General features: G+C 35.6%; 1 pseudogene; it reads right to left on the bottom strand.

Moving 5' to 3' along the window:
• Positions 1-132: 132 nt before the first annotated feature.
• LOC107673360 (serine protease HTRA1-like) overlaps positions 133-11,342 on the bottom strand; it is a 14,746-nt pseudogene continuing 3,536 nt past the window's right edge.

The raw sequence follows: 11,342 nt of genomic DNA on the forward strand, positions 1-11,342 counted from the left end.
GTCCGTTATAAAAATATATAGACATAGAAAGCAGTTATTTTAAATTGTAATATTATTTCACAATATTACTGTTTTCACTGTATTTTTGATTAAATAAATGCCTCGATGAGCATAAGACACTAGAACAGTAGTGTACTGACAATACACTCAATCAGAATTATATATACAGAAGAACAATACAATCTTAACAATAAGACTTAAGAATAATTGGCCTTGACGCTTCATGATAATGTATGCTATTAATATAATGCCCTTTTCAAGTAATGCATGTTTGTGGATAATATATTGTTTGGAGGTATGTAGATGTAGCACCAGAAAGCTTTATCAGTCCACTTCGTCAGGAACCACTGTTAGTGTGATTTCTTCATTAGCACGTCGCTCCACCAAAGAAAGAACTGCATTTGACTGCACAGCCTGACTCATGTCCTCTGTAGAATGCACTGGTTGTCCGTTAATGCTGATTATCACATCTTGGTTTACCAAGCCAGCGCTACAAAACAAATTGCAATATGTGAAATGTTGTGATACTCTTCGTTATTCTACTATTCTTGTATTGTGAGTGTTAATTGCACGAGTTAACTGATCAGGCTTTGGATCTAAAATAAGAAAGCAATAAAGAGTCCAAGGTGTTTGTCTTTAATTATCTGTAGTTTGTTCAAGTGGACAATGCGCTCGAAGACGACAGCTGAATCAAACGTATCCACATAAAAATAAATTACCTAAAAATTTAAATTCTGTCATAATTTAAAGTATGTTTGGTTACCAACATTCTATTATGTTTCACAGAAGAAAGAAAGTGGTGTGAGAAAATGATATGAGGGTGAGAAAATGACAATTTTCATATTTAGGTGAACTACCTCTTAAAGTTTCAAATGACAGACGCTTATACAAACAAACAAAAAATACCACAGGAGGAATGTCATCATAGGACAGAGGTGCTACAGGAAAAATATATTAATTGGACAAATATGTAAAGACCTTTATGGTATATGATGAGGATATAAATCTTGATTTGACTAAAGGTTATGATAGTATGAAAGGAACCTCTGGGCCTAGATGAGTGAAGAAAGAGGTGTGGTTGCGGTTAATCGGGAGGTGCAGGCAAATCCCTTTACCTGAAGGCAACTGTCCCTGGAATAACCTCATACACGTACACCCCTGAGCTCACATCTGGAAAGTTGCTCTCCTTCTCTCTGAGCTCCCTGATCAAACTGATGAAAGAAATATGATAATAAAAAAACTATAAATTTATCTTTATATTGTAATAAAAGCATATTTGAAAAGAAGAAGAAAAAAAAAATCAAACTTACGCAGCTGAAAGTTGAAGCATTCGCACTCCCATATATCGCCTTTTAGTCAGCATTCTTCCTGAAATGTAAGAAAACAGCTACTTAATTCAATCAAGATTAAAACAAATAAACAGATCAAAAGAAGTTTGCAAACCTTTTCTTTGTCTGTCATAAGAGTCCGCAAGGAACTGGCGTATGCGGTCCGAGGGAATGGCAAATTATATTCCTGGCGTAACCTTCAACGTGTTTATGCCAATGACATCCCCATCCTTGAAACCGCAAACGGAGCATAATATTGAAATGCACTGCAATGAATGAACAGCTACCGTGAGACACACAAGGGACGGTGATCACTGGGTGTACTTGGTTTAATTTAATAATTAGGAGTAATAGGGAATATTGAGGTCATTATTTAAACAAGTATAATGTAAGATGTTTGCATGTACATAGTTACATGTACATATACAATATAGTAAAGCCATAGCAACTTGAAATACAGCTTTTTTGCTGATACTATTGCATTGTTTAATTCCAGTTTTATGGTGCATGTGTGCAATGGTTTTTACATATTTTCAAGTATCCATTGTGCACTATAAATGGAAATATTTTTTTATTGCAAAGCCAGATGCTTGCTTGAGCCTGAGGCTCCTTCAAGGACACATGTTGTGTTTTCCTTTACAAAGATCAATAGAATAATATAAACCACTGCAGGTAATTTGCCCAGGGTATACAAAATTTCCAGATGGAAGCAGACATAGAAACAGTAGATGCTGCACAGTAAGGAACCATGAATACCAACATTGAATGTTGCACAAATAAAAACAAGAGTTATAACCTTGGGGGAAGTTTTCCGGAAACAAATAGGGATAAACAAATCAGTAGCAGCTGAGAGAGAGAGAATTATGTTCAAAATATACTTAATGCCAAATAAGAGACAGGAGAATAAAAGGTTCTTACCAAGTTTACAAGAGGTCCTCCTGAGTTTCCATACTGTGAAAGAAAACATTAACATTCTATTCATATTAATGGACACACAGCTAAACTATCTATATTGATAGTGTCTACATGTCGAACGGTTACATTTATAATGGCATCTGTTTGAATATACTCCATATCAGAGTTCTGTAGGCCAAGTTCATGACCTCCTCGGTGGGTAGTGCTGATGATACCGGTGGTTACTGTGTTTTGAAGAGAAAACGGGCTTCCCACAGCCACTACAAACTCTCCTGGCCTCAGTTCTGATGAACGACCAAGTAAAAGCACCTGCAGGGGAGTCTGTTTAAAACAAAGAGACATACTGTGTTATTCATTCATGTAATACATATTTTGCCAGATTCCTGATTTTTGTAAACAAAGAAAAAAAAACCCTGCCCCTTTTTTTAAAGTTGTTTTGACCAATGAAACAGTTTAATGCACAAATAAAAAATAGCTTAGGCTTTTTATATAACTAATGTTTCTACTCCAAACACATTATAACAGATCAAAAGAAAAAAATTTTTGAGGAAGCACCCCAAACAATGTTAACTTTTGACAGAATAAAAAAATAAACATTATTTAAGCCAGTTATTGTTAACTAAAAACTATAAAAAGTTTGGTAAATGAAATAAAATATAAAAATTAAATGAAAAACATGAAAATTTGAAATGTGGCTTTGGAAACTAACTGAAAAAAAAAGCTGAAGTAGTTTACTAAAAATACTAAAAGTTAAATAGAAATGTTACAAAAAAAGAATTAAAAATTAAAATTAAAATGAAAACTGAAAATATAAAAATAAAAACTAATTCAAAATATTAATATAATACTCTCCCTCTCTCTATAATGCTGATTCAAGCATACATTAAATAGACATACATTTGTAATATACTATTTATGATTTTAGCTATATATTTTAGCTATAACATCTCAAATTATGAATGATTTTCCTGAAGTGAATGTAACATCAGGTGACATGTTTGTTCATACGTTGTTTGACGTATTTCCGCCGTTGAATCTCTGACTGGGCGATTACATTAGAGGAAATACAGTTCAGTATGTTGGTAAGTTGAACTGTATCTTTTAACATTCAATATACCTTCTTCTGACCTTCATCCATCACGTTTTGTACTGTAAATAGGTAGTTGTAAAGTGGAAAGACTGTTGGACTGCTGGTTAGTTTGTTCAAAAATCATAACTTTTATTGTTTGGATTTCTTAATAACATTTACACATTTTGTTAGTGGGTACCTTTTTAATCGAAAATAACACTTTTAATACTCGTGCTTTTCCAGAAACAACTCATTGTGATCTCCAACTCAAAATCACACAGCCGCGACAAGTCTTTTTCAGAGAAAAACAACTTGACTAACTTCTGTGCTGTCACCTTTTTAGAAGACACTAATAAGTTTCCTTGAAATGTTTGAAGCCAGCAGCCAGTTTGGGACTGAGCTTGCCCCTGCCTGCCTGTGCTCTGTAGGGTGCATTTTTATGACTTCAGGCTGATGCACCAGGCTTGATTACCGGGGCTTCTGGAGCAGGACGCCTTTACACTCTGTCCCAACCTTGACTCTGCAGGCTACTGCCGGGGGGCTGAGCACTGCAAAATAACAGATTGCCATCTGCCTCCCCAGCACTTCTTCTCCACTTTTTTCCTCCTTTTTGAAACCACAGGCAGCCATACACAGTCTGGGACTGAATTAAAGTGATTACCAATCATTGTGCTACATGCTGTTGCTATGGTCTGGGTTATGGCGAGACGTTATTGTTGTTGGCAGAGGATGCTCTACGCTGCTGATCAAAGCTTGTCTTTATAGACGGCCTCAGGAGTTAGGTGGTTCTAAATCAGTCTGAAAGGACTTCTTTTTTTTTTTACTCTTTGGGCTGTTTTGTATTTCTGCCAGGAGATATTTCAGGGCCTTGTGCTGGTTCTGTTTACAAAGGCAGGCTGTCAGTGGCGAATAGACATGTCATCTTGCATGGTCACAAGCGCACAGTGAAAATAGGCGGAAAGTTGGAATTTGTAAGACCGAGACGAATTTTCTCCTGAGAAAATCCGAAAACAAATTAACCATGTCAAGAAGCAGAATCTAATTTTTGGTGGCACAAGCCCTTGCTGACTCCAGAAACATCTGCTGGACTGCCCCCCCAAGATTAATTTACTTCCAGCAGCTGTGATGCTAGTCGCTGATGATAAACCAGTGGATCTGAGCAGTAAAATGCAAAGACAGCATTTTTTCCATGCAACAAAAGGTATTTTGACCATGAACTTAAGACCTCTGGAGGCTAGATTTTGTCATTGGTTAAGTAATTTATCCATGTCCCCTGACCAGGTTTTGAACATCTTGGATTACTTACCTCTGAGTCGATCTTAATGAGAGCAATGTCTAATTTTTGATCCACATCTTTGATTGTGGCATCGTAGAGCATGCCATTTTTCAGCTCCACTTTGATATGGTGCTTATTGGTCAGTACATGTGCATTGGTGACGATCCATCCGTCCTCTGACACTATAAACCCTGAACCACTGTAAACAGGGACGTCTTGGTTGGAAAATGGTAGTCTGGAAGGAAACATTGGGGAAATAGTTCCTTGGTGTATGAGTTCATAAAAAATTAGTTTGTTGAGAGATCTCTAGGATTTGAAGCACAACATTTTTACAGGCAAATTCCAACTTCTTGTCTGTACTTTTAAACATTCTGTTCATCAAAGAATCCTAAAAAAATGTGTCACGGTATCTATTTTTAACATAATAACAATAAAAAATGTTTCAGCATATTAGAATCATAGAAGGATCATGTGACACTCAATACTGGAGTAACAGCTGTTGAAAATTTAGCTATGCCATCACAGGAATAAATTACAATAATTAAAATTAAAATTGAAATTGATTAAAATTGAAAACAGTTACTTTAATCATATTTTTACAATCTTACTGTTTTACTGAATCAAATAAATGCAGCCTTGGTGAGCACAAGAAACTTCTTTCAAAAACACAAAAAAATCTTACAGACCTTTGAGTGTATAACATCCTTTTTAAACTGTGCTATGAAATGTAACAACAAATGTTTATTGTAAATGTTTAGTGGTGATGACACTGTGCATATTTTCTCACATAATTATATACTAAAGTTTAATTTATGCAAAATGCAGTAACAGTTATCTTGTAACACACAGAAATTCCAATCCAAACAGCAGTTTACATACTTATTCTTCTCTCATTTTTGAACCTCTGTCAAAACAAGCAAGCAAAAACTATTATATTGTCATAATTTAATCACCTATGGAGAGTTCATTCTGTGCCAGCTAAGAATACCAAGCATTATAACCAGCGTGTCACTCTGTGCTCAGCATCTAAACAACCAACACCATCTGTCCTACTAAACCGTTCTAGATGGACCACTGCAGGGGCAATCTTATCCACCACATCTGCTATGAAGTTAAATTTGTAGCGCATGTGTGGTGGCTTCTGCCGCTATTGTGAAGAATCTTTCTCAGAGTCTTGGGATTTCAGAGGCGGACAAAGTACACAACTCCATTACTTAAGTAAAAGTACAGATACTGCTAGTCAAATATTACTCCATTACAAGTAAAAGTTGTAAAGACAGATTTTTACTTAAGTAAAAGTACAGAAGTACTTGCTTTGCCATTTTGGTTACCCTCAAAAATCAATTTCCCATCATATTGACATATTAGAATTTTCATTTGCTTAGTTGTGGCTTTGATAATTAGTGACCTCAATATAGGAAGTACACAGTAAAATAGTTCTCTTCCTATCAATACTGCAAGTCCTAAAAACATTCCCAATTTAGTTAACTATGCTTCCCTTGCTCCTAACTTTAGATCTAACCAATCTCACATTTGATTATCTTTTCCAGCATTTGCTTTATCTTCCATTCTTAGGTTTTTTTATTTGATCATTACTTCACTAAATGCTCCTTCTGGAGCAGTATTATTTGGTATATCAATACAGCATTGTTCCCCAAACATAATACATACTTTTACTTTTTCAGTTAACAAATAATATAAAGCTATTCTATTTTGCATTGTCATTCTGCTTGTTGCGTTCAATTGCTCTCCTAGAACTGATAAGGCCTCATCAGTATTATTAATTAATCTTTGCTGATTGTACTTTATGTAATTGAATGAATCCCTTCTGTAATTGTATTTATTTATTTATTATTATTATTATTATTATTATTTAGAATTAATATTGATTCAAATCCTAATTTAACTTAATCTCTCGTATTAAATTCGTTAGGTATGCCTTTAGGTTGAACAATTGAATTTATATTATCTGCAGGGTCTTTTTCATCTGCTCTTTTGGTTTTAGTTTTTTCTTCATTTGTTGTTTCCTCTTCTAGAGAGATATGACTCATTTTATGTGTCAGCATAACCCTAGTAATCCTGACCAATTTTCTGGTAATGTTGGCAAGAGGCCATATTTTTCCACACATCCACCGTATGTCTGCCAATGCAATATTGATTTTATCAAATATAGAAGGTGGGCCTTCCTTTTTCACTAACTAACTTTACATTGTGGTATTTTCAATATTTTGCTGCATTTCCTTTAATTTGCCAATGTCAATATTTCCCGTCTTTTTATAACATTCACTTCTTGATCTACCATAAATTAAAATTTTCCTTGTTTTTTATTTATTTATTATTATTTATTTTATTACCATACTATTTACCAATTACGGGTTCGGATTCACAGTAATTCAGTTGCTTCTCTGTAGTTTGTTGTAGATTGGAGACGCTGGCACCAGTATGGGCATAATGCCATTTTTTGGGTACAGTTTCTAAAGACATTTATCTCTCTACCTCTTCTATTAAGCATTTACCTCCCAGTTTTATTACATCTAATCCCATTTCACTATGCTTATCGCTTTTTGAGTTGTCATCAGTTTGCACTTCATCTTGCGTCTCTGGTCTCTCTACGTCACTTTCTCCTGAGTTGTCTACTTGTCTGTTTCCTTCTCTTTCCACTTTCTCTTTTCCATTTGTTGGCCCACATCTGCTCCCAAGTATTTTGATCATCTCGTTAGCCGTCCCATCACTCATTCCATCTTCACCAGGGTGACTCTTTGCGAGTTGTTGCAATGGTCTTTCCCTCGTTGGCAAGGGAGGGGCCCTAGAAAATTACCATTAAACAAAATGGAGTGACCAGTATTTTTTATTTTATCAGCCATATTTTTTTCTATTAGACATCTTGTCTACCCTTTTTTTTTTATTTTCCCCAAAGAGTTCAGCATTGTTGTCAATAATTCAGTTGTGCATTTGTTCCTAATTGGTTAATGAAATTGCCCTCACTATACCAAATCCAGCTCCATTTTTATCTGATTGGTGAGTCAAGCACCCACTTCTGTCTGTCATAATTACTTTTTCTTTAAGACATAAGGCTGGACTGGTACCTATTGAAAAGCAGATTGAGAATGTTAGTTAAAACACAGAATTCAAAGAAGTGCTGTGAGACCAGTGAATAATCGAGATTAATATAGTTAATAAAATAATTAACAAAATATGAAGCAGTCTCTATAGTGAGTGATCATTATATATGCAGCACCTGTGCATGCAATGGGAAGGGATGGAAGTCCTTCTGGTTAGATCATCAGCCTGGGCTGTTGCACTGGGTCGTCAGTCTGTGATGGCACTTAAAAGCCTGATGTTGTGGTGTATGGTCTCCGTTGTTTCTTTGCCTCTCCTGCAGTCTGGCTTTTGATTGTTCCTGCCTGAGTTTTGGATTTCAGGATGTTCTCTTCACCCTCAGGAAAAGTCTCAAGTGAAAGATTCACCTTTTCCTGCATTAAGTCAGTCTTTCTCCATGCTGAAGTGTGCACTCTTCTTTCAGGAGGGGAGGTGAGTGTCCATCAACCCCTCCCTCTTCTCCTCTCTGCAATTGTCTTTGCTTCTTCACCACTTTGTTAGACAGACTCCAGTTTATTGCTTCCCTTTGTCAAGGCACTGTTCCAGAAGTCATCTGAAATTTGAACACTCAGAGACTGCATTAATCAAATTTAACCTTTGTAAACTCTTGACCAAATTGTGTCTGAGCAATCTGCTCTTTATCTTGTCAGCCATTTCTTTCAATGGTCCCTTAATAAAAACAATCTCATCTGGTTAAAAACAGCAGTTCCCTTATTCTATTTTAGTAAAGCAAGTTCTTCATTGCAGAAAAACAGCAAGCAGTTTTTTCTTTACAAAATGCAGAAAGCAGCCGTAATCTACCTTTATTATATACTGCAATTAAACAAAAGAATATTTCCTTTTACAACAGCATGACATGCGTATGGTAAACTAAAGACTTCAATCATAATTTTTCTTCTATATTTGCATACCTGATTCAGAATAATCTGGTAATGGTGAATTCATTTTTCCCAACCAACATAACAAAATTCATTTTATTTAAATATTTAATCAACAAGTTCCATTCCTATTGTAAAATGCCTATGGCTTTTGAATCAAAATTCCTATTATTTTGGTCACCCAATCTTGCTCTCATTCATCAGTCTGACTTTTGATTGCTTCTGCCAGAGTTTTGCATTTCAGGTTGTTCTCTTCACCCTCAGGAAAAGTCTCAAGTGAAAGATTCACCTTTTCCTGCATTAAGTCAGTCTTTCTCCATGCTGAAGTGTGCACTCTTCTTTCAGGAGGGGAGGTGAGTGTCCATCAACCCCTCCCTCTTCTCCTCTCTGCAATTGTCTTTGCTTCTTCACCACTTTGTTAGACAGACTCCAGTTCATTGCTTCCCTTTGTCAAGGCACTGTTCCAGAAGTCATCTGAAATTTGAACACTCAGAGACTGCATTAATCAAATTGAACCTTTGTAAACTCTGACCAAATTGTGTCTGAGCAATCTGCTCTTTATCTTTTCAGCCATTTCTTTCAATGGTCCCTTAATAAAAACAATCTAATCTGGTTAAAAACAGCAGTTCCCTTATTCTATTTTAGTAAAGCAAGTTCTTCGTTGCCAAAAAATAGCAAGCAGTTTTTTCTTTGCAAAATGCAGAAAGCAGCAGTAATCTACCTTTATTATATACTGCAATTAAACAAAAGAATATTTCCTTTTACAACAGCATGACATGCGTATGGTAAAATAAAGACTTTAATCATAATTTTTCTTCTATTTTTGCATACATGATTCAGAATAATCTGGTAATGGTGAATTAATTTTTCCCAACCAACATAAAATATTCAACAAGTTCCATTCCTATTGTAACATGCCTATGGCTTTTGAATCAAAATTCCTATTATTTTGGTCACCCAATCTTGCTCTCATTCAACATTGCACTACAAAAGTTATCTTTTAGTTAACTCAAGTCTAAATCTCTGAAACTCTGTAGTGGATTAACTTTCATACTGTGTCCCAGGGATAACAAGATACAAATTTTAGACGTCTTCAGATATATAGTTTTAAGCACGTACAATCTTTTTATTCATCTGTTAAGACATGTCATTAAATAATAAATGTATATCTTATATTTTTGTTCTTTAAATTTGGAGGAGCATTTTCGAGTGTCTATACCAGCCCCGGCTGACTTTGGCAAACAACATTTATTATATAAGCAAAAAACTGCGTACCTTTATTATTTAGTGGCCATTAAAAATGTTGTTCGTCAGGCCAGCCCAAAATGGTTCTCCACCCTCTGCTCCTTTCCAGCCCCACGTTGGGCGCCAAAATGTGGTGGCTTCTGCCGCTATTGTGAAGAATCTTTCTCAAAGTCTTGGTATTTAATGCCAGAAGAGATTTTATTTTCAGAGACAATAAAACCTGAGAGAACTCTGCAGAGCAATCTCCAGACTCTTTTTCTGTACCCTCTTATATACTGTTCTTTCGCTAGGCGTGTTCAAGGGTTTCAGTCATATTTGATATGGGATTATCACGATGCAGTCATGAGGCCTTAATTTTATGTTCTATGAAAATAAGGACCCCATTATGTGCCATCATGTGCTTATCATGTACTTCACCATATGCACATTCCATTCTCATACAGATTTCTATACATGCAGGCAAATACACATGATTATAATAGTAGAATAACTTAATACATAAATGGCCACATTCATACCGATTATACCTGACAATTTACATTGTGATTAATTAAAATCTTCTACACATGCTGCTTGGATTTCGAGAGCCTATCAGAACAAAGAGATCAGACAAAAACAGCACAAATTACTTTAGAAAGTAATAATTGCCTGTTTTTAAGTAGAGACCAAACCAAAAAACATGTGCATAAAACATGGGATGACAACTTTGCAAAATCTAAAACGCATTATCAATGTCACAATGTTGCTCTTCGACATGTTGCACATCAACAATAGTAACGTGTGGGCACAAGCTATGAGTAAAGCAAACAGCCCTGTGGAACTCTTTTCTTCACCCTGCTACCTGAAGGCACTGGGGGAGAACTTGTCACACAGTCTCTGCATAAATTGATGTTACATGCCTATCTCCAAGTCTGTGGCAGCTGACAGCAGCCTTGCTCCTCTGAGAGAAAGTCAGGTTCCCGACATTGCATGTACAGGTTTCCCTGGGGTAAACCACAACAGGTAAACACAAAAAATATTTCTATAATGAGAAATTAGAAATCATGACACCACAGATGCAGTGCCATAAAAACCTGTCTTAATAAATGAAGACGTCATTGTTTAAATCATATTCGCTCTTACTTTTCTGCCAGAGAAACCAGCACAGTTGATGCTACATATATGCAAATTTGCACTGGATGTGGATAAAGGTTATATAATCCATATGTTACCACTTGACGAAATCATTGTTCCCTTGACTATTTTTTGCATACTGAATCCACTTTCAGAGCTGAATTGCTTGTGACATTGTGTTTTCCAGCCCTTTCGGGACCCCTGAATTTGGCAAGGCATAGCTGACAGAACATGCCACATGGTTTTTATAGATGGATCATATATCCCAAGGCATAACTGTCAAAACAAAATAAATTTGAACCTCTTGGCCAGAAGCCAGGGAACATTTGTGTGCATAAAAGCATACAGCATACAGTATATATATATATATATATATATATATATATATATATACACAAACAAAAACAAAAACATATAAT

The sequence above is a fragment of the Sinocyclocheilus anshuiensis genome, unplaced genomic scaffold, assembly GCF_001515605.1.
Source record: "Sinocyclocheilus anshuiensis isolate Anshui unplaced genomic scaffold, SAMN03320099.WGS_v1.1 scaffold508, whole genome shotgun sequence".
NCBI classification, from domain to species: Eukaryota; Metazoa; Chordata; class Actinopteri; order Cypriniformes; family Cyprinidae; genus Sinocyclocheilus; species Sinocyclocheilus anshuiensis.